The sequence below is a fragment of the Acinonyx jubatus genome, chromosome E2, assembly GCF_027475565.1.
Source record: "Acinonyx jubatus isolate Ajub_Pintada_27869175 chromosome E2, VMU_Ajub_asm_v1.0, whole genome shotgun sequence".
Lineage (NCBI taxonomy): Eukaryota > Metazoa > Chordata > Mammalia > Carnivora > Felidae > Acinonyx > Acinonyx jubatus.
This window is the reverse complement of record NC_069396.1, coordinates 40,172,885-40,186,546: the sequence shown is the minus strand read 5'-3', so window position 1 is coordinate 40,186,546 and position 13,662 is coordinate 40,172,885.

The window sequence follows — 13,662 nt, the reverse complement described above, 5'->3', positions numbered from 1 at the left end:
ACATACTAATTTTTGTTTCTTTTTCTTGATTAGGTCTTTGCTTCTCCCCTTTGTTTTATTTCTAACATTTTTAGTCAGGTCCTTAATTTATTTGTTTGCATTCTTTATTTTTGTATTGACCTGGGTTTCTGAGTTTATGACTTTTCTCTGAGTGCTTTTTAGGGCATCCACAGATTCTGATACACAGTTTCCACTATTGTTTTTTGGAAAGTCTTAATTTGGGGGCTGGGTTTTTTTTCTTTGGCCCCAGAGTATGGCTAAGAATGGTTTTTAACATTTTTTTAAGTTTTAATTTTCCGATGGAAAGGAATTTTTACTTGCTGATTTTTTAATTTGCTTCCATTTTTTACGACACTGTGATCAGAGAATATTGTCTATGTTGTTTCTGCTTTTTGAGAATTTATCAGGGTTCCTTTGTGGTCTAGAATGTGATCAATTCTTTCATTAATATTTTGTGGGCATTTGAAAAGAAAATAAATGATCCATTGTCAAGGTGTGTAATCTGTATGACTCAGTACAGCCTGTGTTATTAATTACGTTATCTGGGGCGGCTATATCCTAAGTTTTCACCCACTTGGTTTGTCATGGAATTTGAATTGTCCCCTGCTGCTGGTGTCACCGTGGATTCTTGTGTGTCTCCTGTAATGTCTGCTTCATTAGTATCCGCTGTGTCATCTGATGCATGGGTGCTCAGAGCGGTTTACATCGGCACTGTGGGTTTTCCCTTTACCGTTATAAAGTGACCTTCTACGTCCCATTTTATAATTTTTTTTAACGTTTATTCATTTTTTGATAGAGAGAGACAGAGCGTGAGTGGGGGAGGGGCAGAGAGAGACGGAGACACAGAACCTGAAGCCAGCTCCAGGCTCCGAACTGACAGCACAGAGCCCGACGTGGGGCTCGAACTCACGGACCGTGAGATCATGACCTGAGCTGAAGTCGGACGCTCAACCGACTGAGCCACGCGGGCGCCCCTCCATGTCCCATTTTCTGCTTTTATTCTGAATCCTGCCTTCTCAGATATTAATGGGATGGCCTCTGCCATGTGGTTGAGCAGAAGCCACATAAGAGGCAGTGAAAAGAAGTTCAGTGAGTGGCTGGAGGATTCAGTGATGGTATAGCTCAGAAAACACCAAGAAAAAGACACTTATCCGAGGACAAAGACTCAACCTGAAGGGCAAGGCTATCCCTGGTTTTGACAACGGATATAGAAAAGAGAACAAACAAGGCTTGTTCCAGGGGCGTAGTTAGCCTGGTTGGGACAGAGTGGCAGGGAGAGCCATAGCTGCGGGAAGCAGCCTGTCTCTGAGGCATCACAGAAGGGAAAATGTTTGGCCTGTGAAATCTGGAAAGTTACCTACCCCATCCTGCCCTTGCTATCCTTCCCTGGAACTTATGATAATACCTGATAGAGGAAACTTGAACACACCCAATTAGGAGTAATAACAGGGGAAAAATTGGAAAAGGGAGACAAAATGTAACAAAATGAAAAACTCTCACGAGCAGTCATGCTTTCACAGAGCCGGTAAAGTCTGTGACCAAACATTTTGTTGTAACTTTAAAAAAAAATGGGAAGCAATCACATCTCTGGGGAAAGATCACAAAGAAGAAACACTTGTCTCACATGTACTGGGTCGGTGTTAAAGGTTATCATTCAAAAGTAATAAATCTGGTGATAAAATCATGTGCATCTGTCCAAGCACCGAGGAATATACTAACATAATATTACAAACTAAAATTGGGTGGTGAAAAACAAAGGAAGAGAAGAGAAGGAAAAGGAAATATGCTAATTGTATCATTAACGATGATAGAAAATGAGACAGTATCTAAAGAAATAAGAACTAAAGGTGTCTTATAAAGTTATAATTATAAGAGTTATGACTAGAACAAAACATAAACCCTCTTAAATATCAGGGGACCCGAAGCAAACAAAATAGAGCACAAAGTAGAGAACGGACTTTAAGGAACAGACAAGCAAAAATCTGATACACGATGGCATTTCTAAGACCAAATATGTGTCAGATCAAATATAAATGGGCTTGGCTGATCTATTAAAAAGATTTTCAGGGGCACCTGGGTGGCTCAGTTGCTTAAGCACCCGACTTCCTCTCAGGTCATGATCTCACAGTTTGTGAGTTCAAGCCCCCGCGTCGGGCTCCACGCCGACAGCGCCTATTTGGAGCCTCGCATTACATTGGTCTTTGAATTTCCCTGAAAATTTATGAGCGTGTTTTTGTTTGTTTGTTTCCCGTCTTGCTTTTGTAGATTTCCAGGAGGAGGAAAATCCGACCTGTGAAGCAAAGCTCAAGCCCAAAGTCCAGTGAGCACCTTGACTGAGTCACGGAGTCAGTGTGAACGGAGAGTGAGGGGAAGGTGTGGTGGTGGCCCGGGGTTTCCAGTCTGTGCAAGTTGAAGGAATAGATGGTAAGTCTGATTTATCCTGTTGAGTTCTGCGGGCCCATGGGGCACCCATGTGGAGACATTGAGTAGTTAGTCTTCTGTATAAATTTGGAGCTTAGGGAAAGAGGTAAGGAATGAAAGGCAAGGATCATTATTATTTTATTGCTCCTGCCATTTATTGAGAGCTTGCTATGTTGCAGGGAGTATATAAATATTGCCTTGTGTAGTCCTAACAAGAAAACAGGCTCAGAGAAGTGAATTCATGCTGCCAGCAGCTGCTAGAGTTGATGTTTGAACCCAGGTCTCTCTGATGCAGCCTCTTGAGTCATGGCCTCTCTGCGGAGGATTCACCACGTTGCTTTGGTGGATGGGTCTGAATTTAAAGTTAAGACAGCATATTCCATTGCACTGCCTCAGTGTTTTTGCATCAGCTAAGTCAGTTGGAGCAGGAGCAAGACATCTCTTAGTGTCTCAACCGAGAACTTGGGCATAGTGGGCAGACCTGGGTCAACCCCAGCAATTTGGGGCTCTTCCACTGTGGGTGATGGTATGAGCTTGTGGTCGAGTAGCCCTGCACTGGGTTATCATTTGTACTGGCTCACGTGGTACCATGCGGACACAGCCCTCAGCCCTGTGCCTGCCTCCGTCACCAGACACACGCCAGTAATTTGGAGATTTGGATTTTGGAAGGCATTTGTTTTCTTCCCCTGTTTATAAAAAAATATACATATATATTGACTGCTTTGAGCTGGACCCAACAGGAAATGGTAAATGTTAAAAAGAGACCTGTCCAATTAAGATGGCATTTGTCTTTGAAGTACGGTGTCCCTCTGATGTCCCCAGTGATCCAGGTGGGCTGGATAGAAATGGATGTTATAGAAAAGGCAATGATACATTGATTTTTAGAAATCATGCTCTTTCACTGTGTGTGTGTGTGTGTGTGTGTGTGTGTGTGTGTGCGTGCGCGCGTGTGTGTGTGTGCTCTAAGGAAATTGGTCAGAGTGAAAAGATAAAAATATTTTTTTTAGATTCATGTCACCTCGATGTGTGAGAAATGTTGCAATAGATCATTCTACACTCTATTAATTATGCTTTTTAATCTTTCATTTCCAAATGAAAGGAAAAATTGCCACTGCAGTGTCTATTGTGTGCCAAGCTTTGGGATAAGAGATTACAGGAGGTGATGTGATTAAATGGGTTAAGAAAAAGAAAATGCTGAGACCAGGTCTGAAACATAAAAAGTTTTATAGGAGCCCGTGTTATTTGTATTGCCACACACAAAATAATTAACATTAGCGATGAAAATACTGATGTTTGGACAGACTCAATCACTAGCTGGCGGGTCTACGGCGAGGTCCATATCGAGTTCTTATGGCTCCAAAGCCAAACATTAACTCCGTCCCTCCCTGCAAGAAAGTTTCTTTGGAACACGCAACGAGGAATAATGTGATGAATTTCCAGGATGAAATGCGGAGAAGCGAATTTCAAAGTGTTTTCCTGAATAAAGAGCCAATGCAGAAGTGGGCATAAGAGCACTAATAACGATGTAATTTACTGGTAATTCTTACCAGGCCTTCATAGACCATAGATCTGTAGATGTCACATGATCATGTCCATGCAGTAAATCAATATCCACAATTTACACACGATGGACAACTGTTACTGGCCAATGTTCATTTTGTTCAGAGGAGGGAGAATGCCAAGGGCTCCTGGAGATGTATTTCATCCAATGCCTCCTTTTAACTTTGATTTCTTGCCTTTCGGAACCTACTGTCAACCTTATTCCTTCCAGATCATTCTGAGCATTGTCAGACAGAATGAGTTACGTTTTCTTATTGTAATCTTTCCACTTAGTCACCCACACCCCCTCGCGCACACACACAGTTGTGTTTTTCTCTCCTTCCTTTGAAAGAAAGACCTGCTCTCTTTTTTGTGAATTGCAACCAGCTACTTCCAAAGGGAACAGAAAGGCCACACCCGTGTTGTCAGCCATCAAAGCACTGCAATCACTATACAAGTCTCTTGTTTCTTGTTTTTGTTTCAAGAATGCTAAGAGGCCCACTGTCAACTTGGAATTAACATCTCCCCTCGCTCCTTCTCTTTGGCTGCTTCGGACAGGCAAATAACAGCCAGTATCTACAGTGATGCTGCATTTAAGGGTTATTACCTATAGACTCTTTATATATGCAGGAGTGAACTACCTTTCCATCTCCATTTATTACATCCTTAAGCAAAAGAATGAATTCTCTGCATGGAGATTGCCACAGCATCTGCTTCCATTAACATTAATGCCACAGTTAGAAGCAGGAGTAGCTGGAATGAAGATTCTTGAGCGGAAGTTAAATGGAGTCAGTTAATCCACATTTTCTAGTTCCCTTTAGAAGTCTGAGACTGGGAGGGAGAATTGGGAATGTATCTGCCAATATGCTTGTAATAGAAAATAGCAGAAAATCCAACTCAAAGGGTATTGAAATAATAAAGGGACTCTATTGGACTCCCTTCACTGAAAAATCTTAGCTTCAGGTGAGGGTTGATCCAGCAGCTTGATGATTTTGTCTTGACATGGGCTCCCGTATTAGTTTTCTATCACGATGTAACAGATTACCTAAAAACTTAGCGACTTACAACAACAACAATATTTTTTTTAACCTCACAATTACGGTGGGTTAGGAATTTGGGAGCGGTTTAGCCGGGCGGTTCTGGCTCAGAATCTCCACTGAGTTGCCCTGACGATGTCCGGTGGTTCTCGAGTCATCTGAAAGCTTGCCTGGGCCAGGCAGATATGCATCCACGATGGCTCATTTACTTGGTGGGCCAGCTGTGCTGATTCCTGGTGGCAGGAGGAGGCCTTAATTCTTCCCCACAGGGGCCTCCTCACCACATGGCGGCTGGCTTCCCCGTCACAACGCCTACGCCATTCACCTCACTTCATGTCGCCACGTGGGCATTTATTTGATCATCTCCCGTCATCACTGTGAGAAGAAGGGTGAGTACAGGACAATGGAGATATTTTGAGAGAGGGAGAGAGAGAAAGAGGCCGCGTTCACCCGACTCCTATGACAAACTATTGGTATCATCGTTCTAGTGTGCGCTTTTGTCATTAGGTAGTTTTGTTCCTCTCGTACGGTGCATGATTTATAAATGAAACGCTACCATACATCTGTATGTTCAGGGGAAACCAGGCCGTGTAGGATTCAGTTCTATCTGTGGTTTCGGACATCCACTGGGGGTCTGGACTGCACACTCGCAGACAGGGGTGGGGACCCCTGTACCGGAAAGCCGTGAGCACTCCACCCCGGCGTCCGTGGTTCTGACATGACTGCTGGTGACGCCAGGCCTCCGGCTCCTCATCCGTGACCAGCAGAGAAGGGCATGTCCCAGAGCTTCCCTCCGATTGGACAGCTCGGGTCATGGACCTGCCGTGAACGGCATCCCTGTGGCCAAGTGGTGGACAGCAAGACTCTGATTAGCTTAGAGCCAGATTACTTTAGGGCAGATTAGCCCCCAGATCAGAGCGGGGAAGGTATCACATTCCCTGGAAGCAGGCAGGCTGCACAAACACGATCCTGGCTGTACGACAGGAGAAAGTGAGAGGATCCTGGGGGACCAGCCCACGTGCAGTGGGGGGTGGGCCAGTGGTGGGTAAAGGGCATCCAGGTATGACTTGACAGTGAGTGTTGTTGAATGATCGGCCATATAGTTCATTTGACACAGTTTCAAATTCTCCGGTTAAGGAAGTACGAAGAGGGAGTCCACAAACCTGGTTTACGAGGGTGAGTGCAGGCCTCCGCTTACCACATTCCTCTCAGGTTGACCTCCTTCATTTTAAGAAATGGCCTCAGATACCTATTGTCACCAGGATGCTTGGGCTCTAAATCCTCTCGTGGGGTCGTGGCGGGGGGTGGTGCTGGGCACACATAAAATTCCTGTTGAAAGCAGGTGGCCCCAGGCACCTGGGTGGCTCAGCTGGTTAAGCATCCAACTTCAGCTCAGGCCACGATCTCGCGGTTTGGGGGTTCGAGCCCCGTGTTGGGCTCTGTGCTGACAGCTCAGAGCCTGGAGCTTGCTTCGGATTCTGTGTCTCCTTCTCTCTGCTCCTCCCCTGCTCGTGCTCTGTCTCTCAAAAATAAATAAACATTAAAAAATATTAAAAAAAAAAACGCAGGGGGCCCAAGGAATGAACCTTTGAGTGACACCCTTCCCTTCTACCAGTACTCATTTACCTCCTTAACGATCTGTCTTCTTCCCTTAGAATGTAAGACCCCTGAGGACAGGGATTTGTGCCCGCCTCATTGAACCCTGACCACCTAACACGATGGCTGGTACACAGTGCGTGCTCAATAATCATTTGCTTGCTATTTGTTGATATTAATTATTATGTATTGCCACTAATAAGTGAAGGGATTTGCTGGGTCAGTCCTCAGGCGTGAAGTCTGAGCAAGGCAGTGGGGGGGTTTAGGGCAGTGGGAGGTCTGGTTCCTGGCAGAGCAGGAGACGTGTGGAACGATAGGCAAGAGAAATAACAAATTTCTTTTCCTATACTCGACTTAATGCCTAACGCAAGCCCTCATTTTGTCAGGTGTGAGAACAATGTTAGCCAAGTTCGGGTCCAGGTTTCCCTAGACTCCTTTGGCGTGACAAGGTATCTTTGGATGGAGGTGGGTGTGGCGCCCGTGGCCATCTCTCTGTCCGGTGCTGGTCATGGCCAGGTGGCCAGCCAGCCCTGTCCAGGGTGCCCGTAGGTGTTCTCATCTCGCTGGGGCTTAGCCCCCCGGTGGCCGAGGATCAGGATCCTTCGCGGGGATCTGCGGCACCCCTCCTCTGCACCTTCTCTCTTCTGGAACATGCGTTTCCTCTGGGGCAGGAAGCCTGGCTCTGATTAATCCTGTATTCTTCCCCATCTACTGTTCATGCCTTGGGGCGTTCTTGTTCTCTTCCCCTCCAGGCTTAGACTTTCCAGACTGCAAGTCATAAGAGAATTCTTCTTCTCTGGTTTCTGTTAGCCATCTCATCCCAGATGCAACGGGCCCCCGGTGGCCTGAACGGAGGGAGAGCCAAGGGATGACAGAAAACACAGAAGGACGAAGACATTGGCCACTGCATCCAAAAGGGCCATGATTAGGTCGCCCAGTGCTGGGGGGGAAGGGAATGAAAAGTTGTTTAAGGGATACGGAGTTTGTTTTGTACTTGAAAAGAGGTCTGAAGATTGGCACACTTTAGAATGGTTAAGATGGCAAATTTTACGCTAATTGTCTTTTACCACAATTAAAAATAAAAAGCAAAAAGAAGAAAAAAGGTAATTTATGTATAGGATTATGTCTTGTTCTACGCGGTCTTAAAATGATTGAGCGATAAAATGCCCAGTCCATAAATCCTTTCCCACTGACCAAAAAAACAGAGAAAAAGACACAAGACTGGGAAATGAAGCTGTCCCCCTTCAGACTGGATTAAAAGCCAGGCGGCGGGGAGCTTGGACGGGGGGGAGTGGCTGGGGTTGGGGCCATCTGAGAACTTGGGGGAGGTGGGGGGCTGCGGCTGGAAGGGAGGCCAGGAGCACCGAGGGCGGGAGCACGGGGAGGGAGGGCAGGGGGAGGGTGAGCGCTGCGGGTGGCGCAGCGGGGCTGTGATTAGGCTTCGCGGTGCGGAAGCAGCACGGAGATCACACGGCAGAGGTGTCTCTTTGTCTGCTTTTAAGAAAACGGCTGGTGAAGAAGCAGCTTTCTGTCAGGTAAGGTCTGCAATTCAGACAGCAGGAACAGAAGCAGAAACGGGGCCATTACCCGGTTTGCTAAATTAAAGCAGGCAACAGTCACGGCAGGCTGTCAGCTCCTTGCAGCCGCGGCCGCCCTGTGCCCTGTGCGGAGCGGGGCCGGCGACAGCCTCGCCCGAAAGCCCGGGGCGCGCCCCGACAACCCGACCTGGGCCACCAGCCTCTCCTGGCTCCCCAGGCGGAGCGCTTTGGCCCCTGCGACTCCAAGATGTGCGTGTGTGCGTGCCCGCACCCACGTGCCCGTGCACACCTGCGGGCTGTTCCAGAACATGCTACGTGTCTTCAGACTGATTAATGCTCCGGAACGCTCTCATTTCTCCAACACGTGCTCCGTGAGCCAACAGTACCCTTGGCTGAGACATGGCCGCCCAATGATGGAGGCTTCCAGAATACGAAGTTGTGTGTTCCCCCTACACCTGGACCCAAGCCAAAAAGGACCACATAGTATGACATCTGTACTGATGTACTGATGAGATCTTTGCTCGGCTTACCTGTTTATTTGTCCTCAACAGAGGAGAAACAGGTGAAAGAGCCCTTTGTGTGAAAGATGTACTAACCATAAAACGATGGTCACCGATAGACTTAGAGAGCCGAGGGGGGCCGAGGGAACCGGACTATTGGACCGGGCAGGGTGGTTGGGGGCTGTCTGGGAAAGGGTCGGTTCACTGAGCCCTGGGGTGTCAGAGCCCCAAAATCAAGAGCACACCCCTCCTCCTGAGGTTGTTGCCCCAAACCGGCTGAGGCGAGCGCACAAGCAAGCAGCCTGATGAAATTTGCCAGAATCTGGAACGTTTCTAATGAAAACTGGATTTTCTTATCTTTTCTCCCGTAGACTCTTCCTGATTAGTAGTTCAGAGCTCGGTGGAATTAACCATCTATCACTTTAAATGTTTATTTTATGTCCGGCTTATTCCAACATTTTTATTCATCTTAATGAGAAGTAATTGGGCCTCCTATTCCAGTGTTTCATTTAAAAAAGGGGGAATATTAATAAGGAATGAAAGCGTGCTAAAATCCATAACTATCTTCCCAGCTTTTACTAAGCTTCTATCCCCGAAGTCGCTGTTTTGGATTGAAAATAGTATTCAATGCACTTGAACCACATCCTTTCTGGGGCTGGCAATGCCTTTATTGTGTGTCATTAGGTCTTCTGGGAATCCTGACATTAAAACATATCCTTGGTTTCTCACTTAAGCCAATTTTATAGGGCAGGGAAAGAAAAGACAACATTTTGCAATGAAAGCACCTTCTCCCATCTGGCAAAATGGCTTTCTGGACTCTATTGTGGCTCATTGTCTAAAAATAGGATGAAGATAAATTGTTATCATTTGCGAAAGCCCATGACAATAATGATAAATGAACAAATTTTTTTGCCCTCTGAAGTCATTGCTTAAGGCTTTCTCTGGGATCAACAATGTTAAACTGGTAAACTTTCCTCATCTGCATCCGCAGAAGGTTTACAAATGGCTTTGTAAACAATTTTAGCCAGAGCGTTAATCTCCCCTGCAGAACGAGGGCTACGAGAGCAATGATTGATTTGCAATTTAAAATGACACTGAAGCCCCTGAAACAGATATGAAAGAAACTTTCAGTGAATAATGTTTTAGTTGACAAGAAAAGATAAGGCACATCTTTCATCTGATAGTGGGCTGTTTTTGATAAATATTGTTCATAATGGAGAATTTTGGAATCATTAATGTGTGGCTGGAACATTACTACTTTTTGACTGGGACTTCAGAAACCAGTTTCTTTTGGCCGGAGTTTTGTTTCATGGGGGAAAAAAAAAACAACAATAAAAAAAAAACACAAAAAACCCTTGAGAAGCTGCTTGAAAGGCACCCATCACATTACCCTGTGATTCTCTGATCTGACCTGCATCCAAACTGGCGAAGGATGGGAGCAAACTTGCAGAGGACAGCACCCGTCCTGGCTGTGATTGTGCGGCCACCTTGGGAATCCCACCCCTTCCCAAATCAAGGACGGGATAGTGTTGCTTCTGGATTTCTTGTTGGTGGCATGGCAGGTCAGAGAGAAAGGGACGGGCCCTGGAAGTAGATCTCTCATTCCTCTGTGTCTTTGCTCCTTTGTTCGGGTGGCGTTCTGGGTGCTCTGCCTACCAGCTCGCTCCCAGTGCAGCCGTGCTGGTGTCCAGGCAAGGGCTGGAGCCTAGGGCGTTGGCCTCATGGCGCCTCCAAGGAGCAGAGGATGTGTGGTGACCCGCACACGCTGGTCACCAAAGGCTAGACCCTGGAGAGAGCCTGCCTGTCTTGCCCTGTCATGGGCCCCACCCAGCACATTTTTCAGGTCCCTCCTCTTTCCCCCACCCCCGTTCCCCTCTCGTCTAACAATGGGTGTCTTTAAAGAGTCAGATCTACTGTGCTGGTGTGTCCCACGTTCGGGAGCTCAGGCAGTGCACTGTATAGGAAAAAAGCATTGCACTGCCTAGCCAACGCTGTCTCTCACAGCACTCTGTGCCCCAGTGACATCCCTCTCGGGCACTCTGGAAACATCCCTGGGCCAGCCCTCATGGTGATTGGCAGACAGCCTCCCCCACCCCTTCCGGCAGGGTCTGGGCACTGGCTTCGTCTCACACAGCACTTAGCACATCGGAGAGCTCCGAAACATGATATGAATAAAATAATACAGATTAGGGCCCAAAGACACCAGAGAGCAGTCCAAACTGTTTATCCCAGATCCTTCTGTGTCGCGGAGATGTCCAGATTCATTCATTCCTTTTGGGATGGGTCGGTCAAATGTGCCTGGTGTCGTTAAAACCACTCCACTGGAGTTAGTTTCGATTAGCGTCCTGCGAGCGGGCAGTAGACAGGAGACCCGCTCTACGGCAGGCACGATTGTGGGTGCTGGAAATCCAGAGGGAAGCAAACAGATTGGAAGTCCCTGACCTCACAGAGCTACTTCACGTCGGCAGGGACCTTGCCGAAGACCGCGGCACAGCAGTGCATTTTAGTGCGTTGACCAAACACCTGGGTTCATCTGTGCTCTGTCATTTTTCTTCTGCTCCTTGCGAAGTAAATTGAAGCACCTTAGCCAGATTTTCAAAGTTCTCTGCCCTATCAGTCTTGTATCCGAAATGCTATCGACCGAATGTCTCAGGTCCTCTGAAATTCACGCCCAAACCATCCCCCAGTGTGATCGTATCTGGAGGTGGGGCCTCTGGGAGGTACTCAGGTTCATGGGGGTGAAGCCCTCATGAACGGGATTAGTCTCTTGTGAAAGGGGCCCCGAGGGCTCCCTCACGCCTTCCACCCTGTGAGGTCACAGAGAGAAGATGGCTGTCTGTGAAGCAGGAAGCTGGCCCTCACCAAGCACTGAATCTGCCAGCACCTTGACCTTGAACTTCCCAGTCTCCAGAGGTGTGAGAGATACATGTCTGTTGTTTATAAGCCTTCCAGTCTATACTAGTTCGTTGCAATGGCCCAAATGGCTGAGTATACACAGCAATATACAGAATATGTCGTCCTCCTTGGGCCCCATGATGCCTCCAAACTGAACTTGATGCTTATCTACCAAAGCGTAGCTGACCCCAGTATTAGCATCACCTGGCTTGGGGGAGGGGGCGGTATTATTTCCCCTTCCAGCTGTATGGCTGGGCAGGGACTCAGTTGTCCTCCTCAGAAGATGTCAGTTTGACTCCAGGTTCACCAAAGAGCCCATGGCCCGGCCACAGTCCAGATCCCTCTACCCCACCGCCATCTAATCGGTGGGAATCCTTGAAGAATACACCTCGTATGTGACCATCTCCCATGGGACCCTGGAGGCTCAGCCCTGGTACGTGCCCCAAGGTGGCCCTCGTCAAGAAACACGGGCACATGGGAAGTCTGTAGGCTTGGAGACAGGGCCCCGGCCCCAGCTGGCATGCGCTGAGCGGGTTGCACGCTCCTGATGCCTGTGACCCTTCCAGGGAAGGGGGAGAAATGGAGGGGCAGACGGAGTTTCCCTCTCCACCTGCCCCCTCTCTCTTCTGCTTTTCTTTGAAAGACTCTTCCCTCTGCCTCTGTTGGTGTGGGAAGCCAGCTCGTGATTTTGCTCTGCCTGTGCTCCAGGGAGGGGACACGGCACATCGTGTCTAGGAGCCCACAGAGGGCTGGACCCCGCATCCTTGAGGACGAAGCCTGGGCATGATGGGGCAAAGAGGTACTAAGTGGGGCCCGGCGTGGCCTCCCTGTGACCCCCCCCCCCCCCCCCCCCCCCGCCAAGGAAACCGGAGTGATCAGCACCGGGTGAGGACGGACTGGGCCTTCAGAGCGGCTCTCTGAGTGTTCTCGGGGTGGCCCACGGTCTCCAGCAGCAGCCTGGCTGGGATGCCGGCAGGTGCTGTCGACCTGCCCTCGACCGTCAGAAGGCAGAGCTGCTCCCGGGACCAGTGGAGATGCGTGCTCTCATTTCAGAACAGTGCGAAAGGGTGTCTGATGTGATAAAAGCCCAGCTCCTCCTCACCACCCCTTTTAAATAATAAGCAAGAGCTCCAGCAGTGGCACTTAAACACTAAGTGCACAAGGTATAAATTGCTTTGATAACCATATTCATCCCCTACCTTATGTTTTGAAGTATTCCAACTTGCTTTAGTTTTATTAATGTATTTCTTTTATCTTTCATCTGAATAGTGTTCTCTATGTAAAGTGACCAAATGTGATTAATGATGAATAGATTAAGATAGGACAGGGTGTTTGAAAAATGACTTAAGGGCTGCATGTAAGTCACTGGCTAGAGTCCCAAAATGCAAATTCTGGTTAAGTTAATGACTGGAAAATCATGATAGCCCGACTGCCCGAGCTTTTGCATTATTTAAAATTGCTTTATACACAATAAATAATTAGCATTTTGTGTTAGGACCAGTTAATTATTTCTTAATTATTTCCAGAGGCATTAGGGTCCCGGAGCCAAAAGTTTCAGTGTAAGTGACACATAGACATCCCTTCAGATACCTGGCTGCCCAGCTTCTGGAAGTTGCGTCTTCACTTTGCAAATGGTGCAGGAGCGTTCATGTCCCGTTAGAGGTCGGCACTTTATTAAAACGTCTGGAGTAATCTAGTTTGCAGGAGGCTTCTTTCCCTAAGAAGAGTCCGTGCATTTTCCCGGATGGAGTCTTAAGAAGGGAAATTGTGTGCCTGTGCCCGCCTTCCGCTGACAAACGAGCCTTATCATCCGGGCAGCTCCGTGGTCTCGCTCACCCTCTCAGAAGCTGGGGAGCTTTATGAAAAATAAATTAATAATGCATACTAAATTACATCTGCAAGAGACATTTAGGTGTATATTGCAGTCTTCAAAGATGATTAGATTTACGTTTTGTTCAAGGAGACTTGTCACCCCATCTTCCAGACGCGTCTTGCAAGTCTGCCCGTGCGCCCGCGTACTACCGGCTGCCCTGTGCGGTCACGGTCACGGGCGCTCCGGGGCCCGGCCTCCTGGCCACGTGGTGCGCCCTTCTGGCAGGCAGCTCGGGGGAACCGGAAGCTTCAGGTGACTTGACT